At 41.1% G+C, this 18,241-nt stretch overlaps 1 protein-coding gene across 4 annotated transcripts in view; it reads left to right on the top strand.

The window, feature by feature from the left end:
- The window catches only part of spopla (speckle type BTB/POZ protein like a), a 183,060-nt gene that overhangs the window by 89,761 nt on the left and 75,058 nt on the right, over window positions 1-18,241 (top strand). For all 4 annotated transcript variants that reach the window (XM_078228022.1, XM_078228023.1, XM_078228024.1 and 1 more), the window contains one exon: window positions 14,132-14,257. The gene's annotated coding sequence lies outside the window, so the exon portion shown is untranslated. The remainder of the gene's footprint in view (window positions 1-14,131; window positions 14,258-18,241) is intronic.

Genomic DNA, 18,241 nt, shown 5'->3' with positions numbered 1-18,241 from the left:
GGCCATCTAGCCCCTCTAACCTGCCCCGCCATTCAATAAGATCATGGCTGATCTGAAGTGGATCAGTTCCACTTACCCGCCTGATCCCCATAACCCCTAATTCCCTTACCGATCAGGAATCCATCTATCCGTGATTTAAACATATTCAACGAGGTAGCCTCCACCACTTCAGTGGGCAGAGAATTCCAGAGATTCACCACCCTCTGAGAGAAGAAGTTCCTCCTCAACTCTGTCCTAAACTGACCCCCCTTTATTTTGAGGCTGTGCCCTCTAGTTCTAGCTTCCTTTCTAAGTGGAAAGAATCTCTCCACCTCTACCCTATCCAGCCCCTTCATTATCTTATAGGTCTCCATATGATCCCCCCTCAGCCTTCTAAATTCCAACGAGTACAAACCCAATCTGCTCAGTCTCTCCTCGTAATCAACACCCCTCATCTCTGGTATCAACCTGGTGTACTTTCTCTGCACTCCCTCCAAGGCCAATATATCCTTCCGCAAATAAGGGGACCAATACTGCACACAGTATTCCAGCTGCGGCCTCACCAATGCCCTGTACAGATGCAGCAAGACATCTCTGCTTTTATATTCTATCCCCCTTGTGATATAGGCCAACATTCCATTTGCCTTCTTGATCACCTGTTGCACCTGCAGACTGGGTTTTTGCGTCTCATGCACAAGGACCCCCAGGCCCCTTTGCACAGTAGCATGTTGTAATTTTTTTCCATTTAGATAATCCAATTTGCTATTATTTCCTCCAAAGTGAATAACCTCGCATTTGTCAATGTTATACTCCATCTGCCAGATCCTCGCCCACTCACTCAGCCTGTCCAAATCTCTCTGCAGACCTTCTACGCCCTCCACACAATTCACTTTTCCACTTATCTTTGTGTCGTCTGCAAACTTTGTTACCCTACACTCAGTCCCCTCTCCAGATCGTCTATATAAATGGTAAATAGTTGAGGCCCCAGTACCGATCCCTGCGGCACGCCACTAGTTACCATGTGCCAACCAGAAAAGCACCCATTTATTCCGACTCTCTCCTTCCAGTCGGATAGCCAATCCCCAATCCACACTAACACCCTACCCCCAACTCCGTGTGACCCAATCTTCTTCAGCAACCTTTTGTGAGGCACCTTATCAAACGCCTTTTGGAAATCCAAAAACACTACATCTACCGGTTCCCCTCCGTCAACCACACTAGTCGTCACATCTTCATAAAAATCCAACAAGTTCGTCAAGCACGACTTTCCCCTCATGAATCCATGCTGCGTCGGCTTAATCGAACCATTCTTATCCAGATGGCCTGCTATTTTTTCTTTAATGATGGATTCCAGCATTTTCCCAACTACAGACGTTAAGCTAACCGGCCTGTAGTTACCCGCCTTTTGTCTATTTCCTTTTTTAAACAGCGGCGTAACATTAGCCGTTTTCCAATCCGCCGGCACTACCCCAGAATCCAACGAATTTTGATAAATAACCACTAACGCATCCGTTATTACCTCTGACATTTCTTTCAGTACCCTGGGATGCATTCCATCCGGGCCCGGGCACTTGTCCACCTTCAGTCCCGTTAGTCTACCAAGCACTGCCACCCTGGTAACATTAATTGTATTGAGTACCTCTCCTCCTACCAACCCTCTATCGTTAATATTCGGTAAACTATTTGTGTCTTCCACCGACACAAAAAACTTGTTTAAAGTTTCAGCCATTTCCTCATTTCCCACTATTAAATCCCCCCTCTCGTCCTCCAAGGGTCGAACATTCACTCTTGCCACTCTATTCCTTTTTATATATTTGTAAAAGCTTTTACCATCATTTTTTTATATTTAGAGCTAGCCTAGCTTCATAACCTATCTTTCCTTTCTTTATCGCTTTCTTAGTCATTCTTTGCTGTTTCTTAAAGTTTTCCCAATCTTCCGATTCTCCACTATTTTTGGCCACTCTGTACGCATCGGTCTTTAATTTAATACTCCTTAATTTCCTTTGTTATCCACGGCTGGTTATCCCTTTTCTCACAGTTCTTCTTTATCACCGGAATATATTGTTGCTGAGTACTGAAAAGGATCTCCTTAAAAATCCTCCACTGTTCCTCAGCTGTCCTACCTACCAGTCTGCTCTCCCAGTCCACCTTAGCCAATTCAGCCTCATCCTATCATACTTCCCTCTGTTCAAACAGAGGACACTGGTATGGGACCCTACTTTCTCCTCTTCCATTTGTACCAGAAATTCAACCATATTGTGATCACTTGACCCAAGAGGGTCCTTCACAAGAACATCCTTAATTCTCCCTACCTCGTTACACATTACCAGATCTAAGATAATTCGTTCCCTTGTCGGTTCTGTAACATACTGTTCAAGGTAACTATCCCGACAGCATTCTAAGAACTCTTCCTCCATCCCACCCCTTCCAACTTGAGTCAGCCAATCAATATGCAGGTTGAAGTCCCCCGTGATTATTGCCATTCTGTTTTTGCACGCATCCATTATTTGCTTGTTTATAGCCCTCCCCACCTCAACATTATTATTTGAGGGCCTATAGACCACGCCGATTAGTGTCTTTCTCCCCTACTATTCCTTATCTCTACCCATAACGATTCCACGTTTTGTTCCTTAGAGCCTATGTTATCCCTCACTACTACCCAGTTGAGAGGTACATGAAAATAGTTTCAATCTGTAAAAGAATGTGTTCCTTGGCTCAGTTGAATTCTAGCTGCTGTTGTTCAATAAATCTAATTTTAGTCGTCCAACATTATAGCAGTAGTGCATTCCCCATTGTCTAATAGAAATATTACCTGAAACCTGGTTTCAGAATATTGAACCTGTTGTAAAATTAATGTTCTGGACACTATGTGCTCCTTTAGTTGTGTACCCAGACCTCAGCGGTTTTCTCCAAAATCCATTGCTAATAACTTTCACTTTATAGACAACCACACCTGGCTATTTGAGTTCTGCCCAAAGAGGAGTATGCTACAGCATTACTTGAGTTTTTAATTCACCTTTGTAAAAGAATGAGCAGCTTTGCTTCTAAAGTGAAAACAATCCAAATAAGATGGGGTGTCTGTTATGTGTCTGTTTTATTTTGGGATCGCTGGTGTTGAGACTGATTGTACTGTTCATGTAACCACCCTTTCACATTGTTCCTTTTTGTTCTTCCCGTGCTTGCTTAAAACACATCTATAAAGGAGACGGCAGGCAAATTTTGTATAAGGTCGACCAAATTAAATAGAGGAATATGCAAATGTTGGAAAGTTGGAGGTTATGGAAATGGGGAGGGACAAGACTATGAAGGGGATTGTATATGAATATAGAAATTTTAAATTGGAGCTGCTGGTGGATTGGAAAGCAACGTAGTTTTGCCAGCCAGAAAATGGGTGACTGGGACTTTGCAGTTTGGGTAGCAAGCAGCTGAATTTGGGATGCATTTAAGTTTATGAAGGTGGAGCATGGATGGGGGAGGGTTTCAGCAATGAAAGCTTCAGCTAATACATTTTTAAAAAGTTTCTTTATTAGTGTTAGAAGTAGGCTTACATTAACACTGTAATGAAGTTACTGTGAAAATCCCCTAGTCGCCACACTCTGGGGCTTGTGCGGGTACACTGAGGGAGAACTTAGCGCGGCCAATGCACTTAACCAGCACGTCTTTTGGACTGTGATCGGCTCAATTAAGTGGAAAAGATTTAAATTACCAAAGGGAAAATTAAAAGGGAGTTTGCAATGAGGGTGGATGACAATCCTAAAAGTTACATAAATTGCATATGGTTTGTTGATGTTTATCTCTCGTACTAGAATATAGTGTTCTCCAAATAGGGCTCCAGTGCCAATACTTTTCCAACACCTGAGTAAATAAAAGTGCAATGTTAAGGTCAGAGATTGCTCTTTCTATTTTGAAATTACAATTACTTACACATTACTGGAATGTATTTTTCTTACACTATTCTTGGAAAGTACAAATATTCGAGTCAAATTTGGCTAAGTGCTCCACTTGGCTAGGTTTTTAAAGAAATTGAACCAGTAACCTTTACGACTGACTTCTAAATATTTTAATTTTAGAATAAAACACAACTTTGTGACAACTTTACACATCTGTTTGTGGTGCTGGAGTGGGTGAAATTAATCACATTTTTCTTCACCAGACATGTCCATCTGCTGTACAAGGCAGTCTGTCATATTTTATAGAGCTTTTTGATAAACCACTTAATACTGGCTTTATATGCCAGAGTATATCCTTCAGCTAATCTTGGAAAGAGAATCAACATAGGTCCAATTTTGGCGATTGTTTTCTTTAGCTGTCATTTTAACAACAGAACAAGTTTATTCTCCTTCTACTTTCAGTAATACATTGAAAATTAAGCCCTACGTTCTTGATACTGCAGCCACATAGGAATCCTTCAGAGTCTATCTTTATATTACTGACAATAGCCAATATAGAAAAAAAACTAAAGAAGAGTACAGTTAGGCTTGCAGCAACAGGTTTGACACATTGAATCAAAGTGCTATTTGTACTCGTCCTTGTTTACTGCACCATGTTTATATTGCTGTTAGGAAAAGAAAAGATGACATCCTTGGCCACCTGCAGATGAACTTGCCCACAGTGGAGTCACCCAGCCAGACAACAAGTATAAACCTGTAGTTGACTTGCCCAGGCAGAATTAAAAGCAACTCGAGTAGCTGAACAAGAGATTTGTTTACTGTGGGGAGTTGATCCTTGGATTTGCTAAGGTTACAACAGTTAAATGTCTACAGAAACCGGACAAGAAGACGGGTTTGATCCTGAAGTTCTCACAATACTCTCCCGATTTTCATTTATATCATTGTATCATTGAACAATAGACTCCAAAGTAAGTGTGCTTTAGCAATGGTTTGTGCAGTTGCATTCATCATAAACAAAATCAGTCTCCGGACAGGTAGATTACTGCAACACTTTGTCTTAGATATTTTTTCTGTTGCATAAATGTTCTGGTTATTTTAAAACTTGCTTCCTAATCTTTAGTGAAAATGGTATATGTTGAATTTGAATTTTATTTCTCTCAAGCAAGGCTGAGGGCTTCATTTGGGAACGGCAGTGTTGTGTCTTTACTTTGAATTGAAGCCAAGTCTTAGTGTGTTTTTTAAATGTTACTGCCATGGCATCCGAGTGTGGCCAAAGAACAAAGTTTTCCACAATAGGTAGCTTAAGAGCGCCATGTACAAATGTACAGGGAAGTGAGATCACAAGAAATGGTACCTAGTATTTTTAAAAAACTGAATGAATGCTCTAACCTTCAGGTTCTCAAACTACTTATTTTGTACTCCCTCCCAGATCTACCAGCTGCCTGTGTACTGCTGCCAGCATACTAGTTTAATATTTTAACCCCTTTAATGCCCACACATTTGTACAAATTATAGTGCAGACAAGCAACTTAAACAATGGCTTAATAGTACTATTTGCCATTAATTTAACGGGTGATTTGTTTGTTCCTAGCATAGATGCATAATGTTCACAGTTGTCAGTGATAGTTTGAGTCACAAGTTGTTTGCCACAAATTGGCTTCACTATCCCCTAACCTCCCCTGCATGCTTGCCAGTGTCCACTCCTTTAAAAATATTCTCCAAACTCATCTTTTTTGCCAAGTTTTGGTCATCCCCTACTAATCTCTTCCACCATGATTTACACTTCTTTCTTTGCCAGCTTCCATTTACAACATTCTTTGAGATGTTTTTCTTCATGTTAAGGTGTAAAATGAATGGCAGCTTTGGTTTGTATTTGCTATTCAGGCAATGCAGTGTTTTATTTCCACACCAATCAATTGAGCTTCTTTTCATTAAGACGATACCCTTTTAATGTTGCTGCAGTCATACAGACATTTATATTACACATACATGATCTATTTTATGAGTGAAGTTTTAAATAATTCCTCAGCACTGTTCCTCAGGGATCAGTGCTGGAACCTTGCTGTTTGTAATATATATAAATGATTTGGAGGAAAATGTAACTGGATTGATTAGTAAGTTTGTGGACGACACAAAGGTTGGTGGATTTGCGGATAGCGATGAGGACCATCAGAGGATACAGCAGGATATAGATCAGTTGGAGACTTGGGCGGAGAGATGGCAGATGGAGTTTAATCCGGACAAATGTGAGGTAATGCATTTTGGAAGATCTAATACAAATAGGAAATGGCAGAACCCTTAGGAGTATTGAGTATTGATAGGCAAAGGGATCTGGGTGTACAGGTACACAGGTCACTGAAAGTGGCAATGCAGGTGGAGAAGGTAGTCAAGAAGGCATACGGCATGCTTGCCTTCATCGGCCAGAGTATTGAGTTTAAAAATTGGCAAGTCATGTTGACGCTTTATAGAACCTTAGTGAGGCCGCACTTGGAATGTAGTGTTCAATTCTGGTCGCCACACTACCAGAAGGATGTGGAGGCTTTGGAGAGGGTACAGAAAAGATTTACCAGGATGTTGCCTGGTATGGAGGGCATTAGCAATGAGGAGAGGTTGGAGAAACTTGGTTTGTTCTCACTGGAGTGACGGAGGTTGAGGGGAGACCTGATAGAAGTCTACAAGATTATGAGAAGCATGGACAGAGTGGATAGTCAGAAGCTTTTTCCCAGGGTGGAAGAGTCAATTACTAGAGGGCATAGGTTTAAGGTGCGAGGGGCAAGTTTTAAAAGAGATGTACGAGGCAGATTTTTTTTACACGGTGTGCTGGGTGCCTGGAACTCGTTGCCGGGGGAGGTAGTGGAAGCGGATACGGTAGTGACTTTTAAGGGGCGTCTTGACAAGTATATGAGTGAGATGGGAATAGAGGGATATGGTCCCCGGAAGCGTAGGAGGTTTTAGTTAAGTCAGGCAGCATGGTTGGTGCAGGCTTGGAGGGCCGAAGGGCCTGTTCCTGTGCTGTAATTTTCTTTGTTCTTTGTTCTAATGTGTAGATTTTTAAATGCTGTGATATCAAGAGAATTTCTTGATTAAGCATGAAAGCTCTGAATTTCTTACTGAAAGGAGTCCCCAGTCCTGCATCAAATGGAAACCAAAATTGTCCAGCCTTTTTGGCTCCTCCTAGCTTATTTGTACTAAACAGTAACAGAATCCCAGAGGAACTAGGCTGCTCTTGAAATGCAGAGAAACCACATTGGGGTGATCAACACACTCCTCCCTTCCTCAAGGAACCAGCCTGGAGACATGATGATCTCCCAAGCCCGGGATTGGTGTTTGTGGTCAGCGGTGCAGACCACAAACCCATCTCTGGCCATGAGTCCTGTGCCCTCAGGTGGCTTGTCGCAATTAGCTGGTCTTTTACCCTGAGAAGCACGAGTGATGGTCTCCTCCTCCCAGCCGGTGCATTGGTCCAAGTGACCCTGCCAGCGCCAAATAATTTGGAAGAGGATAATTCATTCGTGTAAACCTCCAAACCATATTAGAAAGCTCAGAGTGGGCCAATAAGTTTCTGGTCATCAGGAGCAGAGAACTGTCCGCTAGCCCGTCCGTCGACCATGCCGCATGCTCTCGACGAACGACAGCAAACATGCAAGCATCCACTAGGAAGCGCCCTAGTCACACTCGCCTGCTTACGCACTCACAACCACATCCTCACCCCTAAAGTGACATGCATACGACAGTTTGGGAATCCCTGGCCTGCCCAATCAAACAATTACAATATTTGTGTGCTTTTCACTTTTACTTTAGTTTTTATTATTATTGTCACAAGTAGGCTTTCATGAAGTTACTGTGAAAATTCCCTATTCGCCACAGTCCGGTGCCTGTTCAGGTACACTGAGGGAGAATTTAGCATGGCCACTGCACTTAACCAGCACATCTTTCGGACTGTGGGAGGAAACTGGAGCACCAGAGGAAACCCATGCAGACACAGGGAGAACATGCAGACTCCGCACAGAGAGTGACCCGAGCCAGGAATTGAACCCGGATCCCTGGCGCTGTGAGGTAGCAGTGCTAACCACTGTGTCGCCCCTTAGGAAGAACTTAGGAAAAGTTAGAGGAGACAGAATAGTGTTGAAGTAGATGAAATTAAGTTTTAAACAGCTAATGGCAGCACAGCAAAATCTGTAACATGCTTGTTGTGATCCTTGGACTCCAAGATAACTATGGATGAAGAAAGCCATTTAACCTGTATTAGTTCATCCATCCCAATCCCACAATTTACCACTTTAGCATTCATTTGTTCTTTAAATAATTCCAGGGTTGTTAGCTTCATTGGAAGTCGATTATGTGTGTTGATCACTCTTTATGAAGAATTCCCTGATACCAAGCCTTCATTTGTCTCTTATTAGCTTAACCTGCATCCTTTTAACTTCTGCAGTTTAGTTTAAAATAGTATTCAATTTGCCATTTCAGTTCCTTTTATAGGTACGTTGTGTGCTTTTGTAAGGTTATTTTCAGACATCTTTTTACCCTTTGACATGGCAATTGAAACTGGACATAGTACTTAAGGTGTGATCTAACCAGCACAGTATTTTATTTGGCATGACGTTCACTTTTTTCTGTGTAAGCGTATTTTTAAATAGCCAAATATTTCATGGAACAGATCGTATGGCTAATTTTAAACTGATAGAATAGGTTTGACAGCTGTGGGGTTATTCATGGATATACAGGCAATGATTTGCTAAGAAGTGAACAACCAAGTTGAGTCTGACAAATGATACTGTGAAACCACTGTTAACTGACTATTCTTTATGCTACACATCTTGACTTGAAAAGAAAAAACAATGTTTGAAAACTTGATCTATTTTTTGAACATTTCTCCTTGTGTAAATGGCGTGTTTAATACATGCTTTGAAAAATAATCCTTGCCATTGTCAGCTTTGAGAACAATAGACCAACGTTTTTTATCGAGAAGATAATATGGTGGAGAAATGAGAGAACACGCCCAAGAGCAATTGTTATTGAAGGGACAGGGTTAAGGGGGATGTAGGAGGAGATTGACTTCAACCCAGGAGGAGAAAGAGAGTAGTGATTAATTAAGTAAAGGGAAGAAGAGCATGTAAAGAGAGCAGATTGTAACAAAATAAGGGAGTGAGGGGACAAGGAAATACAGAGACTAAAAAGGGAGAAGTGACTCAAGTTGAACACTGATTCGAAAGATAGGAGAGCAAGAGAGATTGAAGCAGCTGCTTGCTGAAATGGAGAGGCAATTCTAAACGGATGTCAAGGCTTTGATACTGAAGAAAAAGATGGGTTTAAGAGAGCCTTATGCAGAGGAAGGTTTTTTGATTTCAATTATTATTGTTACCATAGGAGCAGAATTAGGCCACTCGGCCAATCGAGTCTGCTCCACCATTCCATCATGGCTGATATTTTTCTCATCTCCATTCTCCTGCCTTTTCCCCATAACCCCTGATCCCCTTATTAATCAAGAACCTATCACCTAATACCCATGTATTAGTATACAGTGAAAAGTATTGTTTCTTGCACGCTATACAGACAAAGCATACCATACGTAGCGAAGGAAAGGAGAGGGTGCAGAATGCAATGTTACAGTCATAGTTAGGGTGGAGAGAAAGATCAACTTAATACAAGGTAGGTCCATTCAAAAGTCTGATGGCAGCAGGGAGGAAGCTGTTCTTGAGTTGGTTGGTATGTGACCCCAGATTTTTGTATCTTTTTCCCAACAGAGTATGTCCTGGGTGTGTGGGGTCCTTGATTATACTGGCTGCTTTTTTGAGGCAGTGGGAAATGTAGACAGAGTCAGTGGACGAGAGGCTGATTTGCATGATGGACTGGGCTTCGTTCACGACCCTCCTGAGCTTCTTGAGGTCTTGGTCAGATCAGGAGCCATACCAAGTTGCGATACAACTAGAAAGAATGTTTTTTGTGGTGCATCCGTAAAAGTTGGTGAGAGTTGTGACAGACATGCCAAATTTCCTTAGCCTCCTGAGACAGTAGGGGCGTTGGTGGGCTTTTTTAACTATAGCGTCGTTGTGGAGGGACCAGGACAGGTTGTTGGTGATCTGGACACCTAGAAACATGAAGCTCTTGACCATTTCCATTTAGTCCCTGTTGAGGTAGACAGGGGCATGTCCTCCTCTACGCTCCCTGAAGTCGATGATTAACTCCTTCGTTCTGTTGACATTGAGGGAGAGATTGTTGTTGTTGCACCAGTTCACCAAGTTGGTAGTGAGGCAAGTTGAGGAAGGAAACCGAAGGCTACTGAAGGATCTGCACCATGGGAGGAATATATATTGTTTAGTGGAGAGATGAGCCTTAAACCACTGATTTACTGGTATTAAAAGACAGTAGCTACCTGGCAAACGGGCTAATTCCTGCAAGCAGCATATCTTTTGATTTATCATTTCAGTTCTCTTTTAATTGTATAATGTATCCTCAGTTAGCTGCCTTTGATCTGATGTTGGCAATTAGTGCAGAATCTTAAGCAATTTGGCAAAATTGCATTCTTAAGAGTAAGCAGCAGATGGAAAATAATGACCTGGAGGTTTTTAATCGAACAAAGTTGTTTGTTTGTTGATTGAACAATGATCTGTGTTTTAAAGAACATGGTTTTCACTGTAACATGCAGTGAAATAAAATGCAAAGCACATCAGATGAAATTGTCTGGATTCCTGTGCATAGCTGTTATTACTATCTGATTATACTCGCAGTCAGAAGCTTTCTATTCTTTGATCCCTTGTTAAATGGGATTGGAAGGGATGGTCTAGTGGTAGCAAGCCAGTGAGAAGTGCAATGAATTGAAATGGTAAGGATTAAGATTGCCCCAGCAGAGAATTATGCCAAAAGTCAATACAGATGCAAGATATCAGAAGCGTCCAGATGGCAAGATATATGGAAATTCAGGTATAAACCTATAACTGGTATGAGTGGCTGCCGATAAGGGTAAATACATAGAGACTGGAAAAATGCTGACTTGTGGGTTGGCATTTGAGATGCACCTTTAGCATGTGGAACCTAGGAACAGGTGCAGGCCATTCAGCTGCTTGAGCTTTATCAGTATTTTGGATCATAGTTGATATATATCTTAACTCCACATACTCACCTTTTTCTACATCCCTCATTAGCCTTACCTAACAACAATCTATAGATCCTAGTCATGATTTCAATTGGCTCAGTCTTTTGGGAAAAGAGAGGTCCAGGTTTTCACAGCTGTATGGGGAAAAAGTGATTTCTGATCTCCCCCCTGAAATTGTTGGGGATAAAGTTAAGATAATGTCCCTATAGGGTGGCAAAATGGTGCAGTGGTTAACACTGCTGCCAAACAGTGCCAGGGGCCCAAGTTCAATTCCGGCTTTGGGTGTTTGTCTGTGTGGAGTTTGCACATTCTCTGTGTGGGTTTTCTCTGGGTGCTCCGGTTCCCTCCCACAGTCCAAAGATGTGCAGGTTAGGTGGATTAACTGGAGGAAATGCGCGGTTATGGGCACAGAGTAAGAGGGATGGGCTTATGGTAAGATATTCTTTCGGAGAATCGATGCAGATTTGATGGGCCGAATGCTGTCCTCCTGCACTATGGATTTTATGGATCTGAATTCCTGTAATCAGAGGCAATAGTTTATCTGGGCATAGCTTATCATGTTCCTTTTATTATTTTAAACATTTTGATTAGATTTTCTCAAACTTTCTAAATTTTAGAGAATGCAAACCAAATTTGTGCAACTATTGTCATTTTGGTGAATCTACACTGTAAACCCTCTTAAGGCCAACATGTACTGCAGTGCCTAAAACTGAACACAGCTAAAACAGCTTCTTCACATTTGTATGCCAATCCTCTTGAGATCAGAGCTAACATCCTGGGTGTTTTTGAACCTTTGCACCAGTTGTTAGTGATTTTTGTAGGAAAGAAAGACCTCAACTAAAGGAAAGGTACCGTTGACATTGAAGTTTATAGAGAACTCTGTTTTCTTGCACTTAAAGTACCACAGTTGACATTCTGGGGATGCTTCCCCTGCTGTATTTGTTATAGTGGCTTATGGAGGCAAGAATTTAAAACTCTAACTTGGTAACAATGGTGATCTTGTTCCAAAGGTTTATCGAAGACCTTTTCAAAAGACAAAAGGAACCCTAAATTTGCAGCTGTAAATAACTAAGGTAATGACATCCTGCAGTATTCAAATCCAGAATCTAAATCAGTCTTCTGAATTGACATCTCCAAGTCTAAACATCTCGGCTAAAACATCTCTCTTGCTGTTAAGTAGGAATTTAGATGAGATTACTAGGAGCTTGAAGCTGCTGTATCAGGAGTTTTGTACCTACGGAGGTGAAAATTAGGCCACGTCACGCATTCATCAGTCCATCTCATTGGTTAATTTTGTCTGCATTGATTTTTTTTTTTGTTCATTCCATGGTCACCTTGCTGAATGGTTTAGTGATTCAAATTGTCCTTTAGCAGGTACAGTAGTAACAGCATCTGAATATCTTTCATTCCAAATGGACAGTTAGCTTTACTCTTCAAAACTCCAATGAAAGTTGAATCCATTTGCCCCAATTGTCTGGTCTTGAATTTCAAAACTTCCATTCACCCTGGATTGCTCTGTGATTGGGCAGAACCGCACAAACTTGGGCTGTTTGCCCTCTACTTGCTCTGGTTTTCACATGGATTTACTAAGAATTTTTCATAGCAGTCATAAAACCAGTAAATCAGCTGGAGTGTTAAAACTCTGATGTGGAGATGCCGGCGTTGGACTGGGATAGGCACAGTAAGAAGAAGTCTCACAACACCAGGTTAAAGTCCAACAGGTTTATTTGGCACTAGCTTTCGGAGTCTCAGGCTCCTTCATCAGATGAGTGAGGACTTACTCATCTGATGAAGGAGCCTGAGACTCCGAAAGCTCATGCCAAATAAACCTGTTGGACTTTAACCTGGTGTTGTGAGACTTCTTACCATGTTAAAGCACTCCAGAGCTCTGAGCAATCTTTATCACAGCATCCCCAGATAGTGCTCATGCCCATTCCCTCTAAGCACCCCTCAATATATTTGTCAGCAGTCAATGCTCAGTTGCTTGCTTTAGATGCTCTGTCATGTTTAATGTGTAATGGGTATCGTTGGAAAACAATCCATTTGAAATCAGGTGGTCACAGTAAGTATTTTTGAATCAAGTCAGCTTCAAATTTTAGATTTTTTTAACAAAAGGCCGTATTAGTGTGATTTTTGCCCCTTGTTTCAATGGCACGCAGACCTGTATCTATGCCATCCCTGTAGCACTGAGGTGATTGATATATCCTGTAAGGATAACTTTAGAAATTTTGTCCCTATTCACGCAGTAGCATGATTGAATATGTAATACTATATAGTGAGGGATCAGATGCACTGCTATTTCAACACTTCATGTTTTGCAATTTTCTGTGTGAAGATTATGAACTAAGGAACACAATTTGTCTTGTGCTGCTCTTGTACTTTTGAAATGATGACAGTTCTTTAAAAATTATATTCCATATTTAGTTTCGAACGTAGAGTACTGAAAGAGCTATAGTTATGTTTGGAGGTAGGTTGAATTACGAAAGACGTGCATTTATATAGCTCCTTTCACATCTCAAAACAAGCTACACAACTGATTCAGTCATTTTGAAGTGTAGTCACTGGGGAAGTACAGCAACCAGTTAATGCACAACAAGGTCTCATGAACAGCAATGCACTAATGTCCATTGATACTGGCTGAGAGATAAATGTGTGCCAGGATACTGGGGCAAACTCCTCTCTTCTTCTTCACATGGTGCCATAGGATCTTTTATATTGATCTGAGAGGGCAAATGAGGCCTCAAGTTTACTTTGCGAGATAGCAACTTCAGCAGTCCTTCAGCATTGCGCTGGTGTGTCAGCCAAGATTTTGTGCTCTAGTCTCTGGAATGAGATTATGCCACTACCCCTTGCCTTGCTCATCAGTTAAGTTAGACAATGTTTCAGAGATGCCTGTCATCCACAGAAAATGATGTAGGAATATTTTGATTTTTGAAATAATTTCTGGTTGATATTTAGCAATGTGCATGATTGCACAATTTGACAGACAAAACTAAGTACTGTATTGTAACCTTTGTCTTATTTACTGAATTCACCATAATGTTATAGATTGTTGTATTAGTTAATAGATTAGAATTTGAACAATGCAGTGAACATTTTTAAAATTAAGTTTGGTGTACAAGTTTTAAAAAGTCAATTTAAAAAAAATGAACTTTGTATTTTTTTGTAGGTGTGAAGTTTTTGGCAATGACACCATCCTGACCAATATATTTCATATTCCTGAGTGAAGGTAACATTCTCCAAATAATTGGGACTCGCAGACTACAAAGGGCAACCATTGAGGGGCTGCCAGTAGGTGAGTACGTTATATTTGAAAATCCAAAGTTTGTTCTCTCAATTTAAGATATGGGATCTAATTTTGTCATAGGACCATAGAAAAGTTATGGTGCAGAAAGAAGCCATTCAGCCCATCATGTTCACATTGGCCAAAAAAGAAACTAGCTGATCATTTAAAACCCACTTTCCAGCTTCTGGTCCCATAGCCTTGCAAGTTACAACACTTCAGATGCAAATCCAGGTACCTTTTAAATGAGTTGAGCTTTTTAACCTCAAGTGTCAACTTTGATAGTGAATTCCAGACTTTCACCATTCTCTGAGTGAAAAAGCTTTTCCTTATGCCTCCTAATTCTTCTACCAATGACTTGAAATCTGTGCCCCTTGTAATTGACCCAGCAGTGGTTCCCAAACTTTTTTCACTGGGCCGCACTTTCGGAATAAAAATTTGCATGCGCCACACCAAATTTTTTATTGATAAGAAATACATTCAAAAACAAAAAAAAAACTCCTAGCAGTGCTTGATTCATAACACAGAACACAACTACTTTATAATATGATCATGGGACATCCTCTCTCGCCGCACCACTGTGGCGCGCCTCACCACTGGTTTAGGGAAACAAGTCTTTCTTTTCCATCCTATTTAAGCCCCATATAATTTTGTACATCCCTTTAGCCTCCTCTGTTCCCAGGAAAACAACCCTAGCCTATCCAATCTCTCCTCACAGCTGCAATTTTCAAGCGCTTTCAACATTCTTGTAAATCTCCTGTAATGTGGTGACCAAAAATGTACATACATTTCCAGCTGTGGCCTGCACAGCACTTTATACAGTTCATCATTACATCTCTGCTTTTATTTTCAGTACTTTACCCAATTAAGGAAAATATTCCATATGCTTTCTCGAACACTTGTCCTGCCACCTTCAAAGACCTGTGTAAATGCACTCCATTTATCAATATCATTCCATTTTTTGAGTATTCCCTTGCTATATTTGCCTTCCCCAAATACATTACCTCATACTTTTCCAGATTGAATTCCATTTGCCACCCTTCTGCCCAGTCAACCAAGTCAAATTCTGGAACTGACAGCTATCCTCTTCATTAGCTATTACACAGCCAATTTCTGTGTATCTGCAAATTTCCCAATCATACCTCTCGTATTTAAATCTAAATCATTAGTATATACAATAAACAGCAAGGTCCCCAACATTGAGCCCTGTGGGCCATCGCTGGAAATGGTTTTCCATTTGCAAAAACATCCATCAATCATTACCCTTTCATAGAATCCCAACAGTGCAGAAAGAGGCCACTTAGTACATCAAGTCTGCACCGACTCTCTGACAGGTGTAGCTTTCCCAAGGCCTCTCCCCTGCCCCTTCCCCGTAACCCCACACATTTACCATAGCTAATCCATCTAACACAGAGGGACAATTTAGCATGGCCAATCCACCTAACCTGCACATCTTTCGACTGTGGGAGGAAACCGGAGCACCTGGAAGAAATCCAGACAGACACGGAGAGCGTGTAAACTCCACACAGTCACCCAAAACCGGAATTGAACCCGGTTCCCTGGTGCGGTGAGGCAACAGTGCTAACCACCGTGTCGTCCTGTTTGTTTCCTGTCACTGAGCCAATTTTGGATCCAACTGCCACCTTCTCCTGTATCCCATGAGATTTAACTTTTCTGACCAGTTTGCCTTGTGGAGTGTTTTCAAATGCTTTACTGAAGTCCATGAAGACAACACCCACTGCACTCCCCTCATCAATCCTCCTTGTTACTCCCTCAAAAAATTCTATTAGTAAGACATGATTTTCACCGAACAAAACCATTCTGACTATCCCTGCTCAAGCTCTGCCTACTTAAGTGACAGTTTATCCTGTCTCTCAGAATTGTTTCCAATAATTTGCCCACCACCGAAGTCAGATTGACTGGCCGATACCTTGTACTCTTTTTAAGTAATTGTACAGCATTCACAGAGGCCCAGTCTTCTGGGACCTTGCCTGTATTTAATGAGGATAGGAAAATGATCCTCAAGAGCCTGGTATACAATCCATTTAATCCTGGTGATTTATCCACCTTCAAAGATACCAGACCTTACAGTACTTCTTTCACTCTGCTTATTGTATCTTATATTTTGTACTCTTCCTAAACTAGAATGTCTGCATCATCCTTCTCAGTGAAGGAAGAGACAAAGTACTCACTGAGAACCCTGCCCACACCTTCAGAATCAACTCACAAGTTACCATGTGCATCTCTCATGGACCCTATCATTTCCGTGGTTATCGTCTTGCTCTTAATATATTAGTAAAATATCTTAGAATTTTGTAAAACATCTTAGGATTTTTTACTGTCATTGTTACTGCCCTCTCTTTCAGATCATTTTTTACAAATAAATTCTTCCTTGCTGCTGTTCACCCTTTTCTGTTCTTTACTGGAGATATCAAGTACTTTTGCTGGTGTTTGGTTTCACAGGGGTTGATTTCTCTGTACAACTTCATCTGAGTCAATGGCTCGGGTAGTAATGATGGTAAAACTGGCAATGTTTGCCATTATTACTCTTCTGAAACTGACAGTAATTTTGGAACCTGCAAATGTACGGTTAAACACTAGAACCCAGAAGCTGCTGTCAGTAATTTTACATTATTAAAGTCCTCCTCCCCCATGCTCCCCTTGCTTTGAAGTTGCACTTTGTTAAATGTAACTTTTTAAACAGCATATTAAGCTGATAATTACTTCTGAAAAGCTTCCCTAATCCCAGAAAACGAATGTATTTGTGGAATTCCACATTTGGCTGCAGTGAATTTTGCACTTTTAAATGATTTTTTTTTCTTAAGTTTATGATAATTCATCTATCACCTTAATGTCACATGTGCATTCCAATCATTTTAAGTTCTATAGAGAAAATGAGAATGAAGGGTAATCAGTGCGCTTTACTTCCTGGTTTGCTGTCAATGATACTTAAGTATGACAGGTTGCTTATCCTACTTGGTGACAACAGTGCTGCAAGCCTGACAATTCCATTGTGCAATTTTTGAACTGACATAGGAAAACCCACACATCTAAGATCGTTACATCTTTGTGGACTTCTTTCAGACGTAAAATCCAGGCGATTATCATTTCTGTTGAGTTTTGGCAGGCTGAGAAAGTGGGAGAGTAGCTCAGCCGAAGTACATTTTTGCCTAGTCTCTATGCACATTCTTTCTTTATCTTTGGGACCACTCTAGAAATTCCAAATTTACTCTCACTAAAACCCTCACATCCTTTCTAAAGTATGATGCCCATAATTGGTCACGAGTGCTCCAATTCGGGCCAAACCAATATTTTGTTATGGTTTTAGCATAGCTTCCTGGGTGTTGTATCTTATTCCTCAGTTTACAAAGCCCAGGTTTCCATATACTTTATTTAGCTGTTTTAATAACCTGTCATATCACCTTCAAAGATACAAGCACCAAGTGTCTCTTTTCTTGTACCTCCATTAAAATTATACCATTTAGCAGTTAGTACGACACCACCCGGGACAAAGCAGCCCAGTGGCACCCCATCCGCCATGTTAAACATTCACTCCCTCCACTGCCAAAATACCTTGGAGCAGTGTGTACAATATATAAGATGCACTACAGTAACTTACCAAGCCTTCTTGGACCATACCTTTCAAACCCCGTAGCCTCTACCACCTAGAAGGACAAGGGCAGCAACTACATGGGAACAACACCTCCTGAAAGTTTACTTCCAAGCCACCCACCACCCTAACTTGGAACTAAATCACTGTTCCTTCATTGTCATTAGATCAAAATCCTGCAACTCCTTTCTAAGCAGCACTGCGTATGTATCTACACCAGATGGGCTGTAGCAGTTGAGAAAGCAGCTCACCATTACCTTCCTGAGGGAAATTAGGGATGAGCAGCAAGTGCTAACCCTGTCAGTGATGCTCCCATACTATGAAAAATTCAAACATCTATGGTCTCTCTTCACCTTAACAAAATGTATCCTGTCACACGTCTGCAT

The sequence above is a fragment of the Mustelus asterias genome, chromosome 14, assembly GCF_964213995.1.
Source record: "Mustelus asterias chromosome 14, sMusAst1.hap1.1, whole genome shotgun sequence".
NCBI lineage: Eukaryota > Metazoa > Chordata > Chondrichthyes > Carcharhiniformes > Triakidae > Mustelus > Mustelus asterias.
The sequence above is the reverse complement of the archived record's forward strand: the minus strand, read 5'-3'. Positions and strand labels throughout refer to the sequence as shown.